Raw genomic sequence first — 4,180 nt, forward strand, 5'->3', positions numbered from 1 at the left:
AACAATGTATTGTATCCGATAAAACATGAAGATAAATAAATCAATAGCAGTAAACAAACTCCCAGAACACAGAAGGAAAAAACAAGGACAAAAACAACCAACCAAACAATGAAATGATTTAATACAGTGTGTTCAACATACACACTATACCTGATGTTTTCATAAGGAACACAGGAGAACGTCTCATTAAACCACATTGATGCAGTTGGGGCATTACGATCTGTCCAACACAGTGCAACACATTTAATGGCTGCCATTATCACCATTCTTGGAAATGTCTTGATGGTATTAGTAAGGGCTGTAAGCTTTATCCCATAAAGGAAACAAACAAAGTTCCAAAAGTATTTTGTCTTCGATTATTGTGGTCAAGGTTTCCACAACATTTTTCCTAGAAGAAAACAAATGAATACAATTCAAGAACATATCCATAAAATGTCCTACTTCTAATTTACATCTTGGACATACTTGGGGATTCTTTGAGTTCATGAAGTGGAGGCTCTCTGGTGTCACGTATACTCTATGAATCAGATTATATTGTAATTTCCTATGTTTAATTTTTAAATTAATTAATCATCCCTCTATTTTTCTATACGAGTTCATTTCCTCAAGGCCAATTAGACTCATCAGGTTGGTATAAATATGGAAGATCAGCTCCTTCAACAATGATTTATCAACTACCAAATCCTCCAGTAGTGATAAAAGCTGAGAGTAAAATGATTCTAGACTGGATCATAAAAAAAAAAACACTGAAGTTTAACAGTGTGTGACTCCCTCTAGTGGATGTTGTGGAGTATTCTGTTGTCTTTGCTCCAAAGGTTTTTGTACAGAGTTCTGGTGTTTCCTGTCACTGTGGGCTGCAGAGCACAGCAGTACACAGCAGAGTCAGTCACTGCAGCAGAGGAGATCTGCAGATCCATTTGTCTTTTATCCTCACTCACTTTAACAGACAGTCCAGGGACCTGAACCTTTAATGTGTTTCCTTTTTCTGTGTGAGAGATCAGGAACTCTGGTGGTTTTCCTGGATATTGTCGATACCAGAAGAAATAATCACCAGGTGACAGTTTGGAGTATGTGTAGGACAGAGTAACAGTGCTGCCTTCTGAACTGAACTCTTCATTGTTGACTGGAGTCAGATCCTGACAGTTGATGCCTAAAGGAAAAATAACTGTTATTTGATGATGTAAAAGTCTCAGTGAACAGTTCACATTCAGATGTTGTAAACTTTTGTTGTGCTGCATAATCTAACATACCTGTTAGAGTGGAGAGAAACAGTAGAGAAAATCCAGAATAATGCAATGACAGCATGTTGAACACAGGTAATGTTTCTGGTTTGTGTATTGAACTCTGCTGAATCTGGAAGTTCCTCTCTCTTCTATAGGTCAGTAACAGCTCAGCTCCTCCCTGAATCTCTCCGTCTCCTCTTAGATCTGTATTTTCACTTCTCTCTGTTACACTTCCTCCTGGTTAACAGACTGGTAGCAGGATTTTGTTCAAGGTTTTGGTGATTTCTTTATAGTGGGATTTACAAGACGGTAGTGGGATTTATTTAAATGATAGATCACCTTTTCAGATTATTTTCTATCATCACTGCAACTTAAGTCAGCTGATAATGAACCATATGAATTATTATTTCCAGACCACGAGTTTAGCATCAGAAGTCAGCTGAGTAACATTTAATTTCGAGTGGTTTAATAATATCAGGGGTGAGTAAAAGGATGTGGTGGAAATTCTGTCAACACTCTGGACACAGACTCAAACAAAGCACAGATACTGACAGATTTGAATATTAATGGAATTATTATTGATCAGTAATAGGGTAATAAGTCGCCAAAAAAAAAAAAACCCCGTCTTCCCGAACAGAGAGGAAAACTAATCTGTTATAGTTTTCTAGAGAACAAAGAAACTCATTCTGGTTGGTCAGTACATATCAACGTATACTTTCCATCCAATGGTCAATTTTTCCAAACATACATTCACATGCATATGTATAGGAAATAGGAAACCATGAGCCCAACAACTCAACTTGATTAATCAACACTAGTCCAGTACAGTGTTACCATCTTTGGTCATGAAGAGACTGAGGCCTTGCTCTTCTGTTTACATTACATGTAATATGTTGTAAGCTATGTAATATGTTGGAGCTGAATCTGGGTTTAAGGGTATACATCAAACCATTTCAAAACAATCAAAAATAAACATGCTTATCATATTTAATTAAGGCACTAGCATTTTAAAGTCTATAATCAAGGCCTAGCATATAATCATAGAGTAATACACTTCAGTATACATTCAAAACATAACAAAGCTAAAATGTCTTTAATACATACATAGTAAAAACATTTCATCACTGTTATACTCCGGTTTCATCAACCAATATACTTTGTGCATCTGGATCCAGGTAGAGTTTCAACTGCTGGAGATAGTTTTCATCATCAGTGTCATTACATTTAGCACCATATTGTATTGCTACAGCAGTCAATGAAGTGTTAATGAGCTTACAGATCATAGCTTTAGCACAACTCAAAAGACACATAACAACAGCATGGTTCCAATAAAAGGCTAAATTAACTGCAGTATGTTCTTCCAAGGCAACATTGGAGATTGATAACCCCCTCATAGGTGCTAGTGAGCATATCAGCACGGCCAACACCACCAACTCCAGTTTGGCCATTTCCATCTCACTACATCAATGCCTTCTTACAGTGGGACGCATGTATCCAAGTTGTTCTCTCCTTGACTTTCACCGCTGTGGGTGTGGTGAGCAGAACCTGGTATGGGCCTCTCCAACGCGGGGAATGCCAATGGCGCCCCCAAGGTCCTTCACCAATATCCAGTCCAATGGCTGGAACAGATGGGTCGTCTGACCTTTCCCCAGGGGCGATGGCAGGGCCGCCTTCACCTGAGCAGAAATAGGAGATACAATGTGGTTGAACTGCTTTCAATAAGCTACTATGGCTTCATCGACAAAAATCTGACCTGTATGTGCTCCCTGCTTCAGATTTTGGCCTATAGCCATAACTCTGCCTGTTAGGACTTCATGTGGTGACAAACCTATGGTAGAATGATGTCTTCCCCTCATATACATTAGCACCACGGGGAGACCATAGACCCAATCTAATTGCGTCTCTTCCATCATCTTTGTGAGCCTGTTTTTCAGCAGTCTATTTGCTCCATTTGCTCCATTTGCTCCATTTACAGTACCTCCACTCTCTGGGTGGTAGGTGCAATGTCGTTTCAAACCAATACCTGCTCTCTCTGCCAAAAACAAGTTTGTTTTATTGTTTATTAAAATGGGGACCATTATCTGATGACAATTTTTCTGGAGTCCCCCACCTTGAAATGAAATTCTGTAGCAAATGTTTAGCAGTTGATTTTGCATCTGCATGTTTACAGGGAAAGTCTTCAACCCACTTAGAGAACAAATCCACGACAACTAGACAATATTTATATCCTCTAGCTGGAGTGAGTTCAGTGAAATAGATCTTGAGATGTTGAAAGGGGCTGCTAGGTGTAGGAAATGCTGAGCATGTCGTTTTGAGTTTCTTACATGTGTTATGTTGAGCAAACACCAAACACCTCTTACAGGAGTTCTCCGCCACCGTGCCAAACCAAATTGAATCCAAGTTTTGAGCAATGAAATCAATCATACCTCCCTTTGAAATACGGTCTAGCCCATGTGCGAGCTCAGCCATGTAGGGAAAAAGTTGCTTGGGTAAACAAGGTTTATCTCTTGGGCCCCTCCAAACACTTTCTGGGTCACAACGACCATGTTTCCTCCATGCAGACTTCTCCGCAGGGTTTGCCATGGACTTGATGTCTTTGAGGGACATGTGCGGATCAAAGAAATCAGATGAAATTGCTTCAGATTTAGGAAAGGAATCAGCAAAAGCATTTCCTCTAGAGACAGCATCTACACCCCTACCATGTGCCTGGCTCTTAATATGAGCCGCCTGAGATGGAAGTAAGATGGCCTCAAGAAGGTAGTTGACAAGGTGATGATGCTGAATCGATGTACCCTACGATGTAAAGAATCCACTGTTTTTCCATAGGGTCCCCAAAATCATGAACCACCCCAAAAGCATAACGACTATCAGTATAGATAGTAGCAGATTTTCCAGTTGCAAGAATACATACCCTTGTCAAAGCAAAAAGTTCAGTTCTGCCTGGGCAGAAAGGTGGA

Source organism: Xiphias gladius, chromosome 15 (assembly GCF_016859285.1).
Source record: "Xiphias gladius isolate SHS-SW01 ecotype Sanya breed wild chromosome 15, ASM1685928v1, whole genome shotgun sequence".
NCBI classification, from domain to species: Eukaryota; Metazoa; Chordata; class Actinopteri; order Istiophoriformes; family Xiphiidae; genus Xiphias; species Xiphias gladius.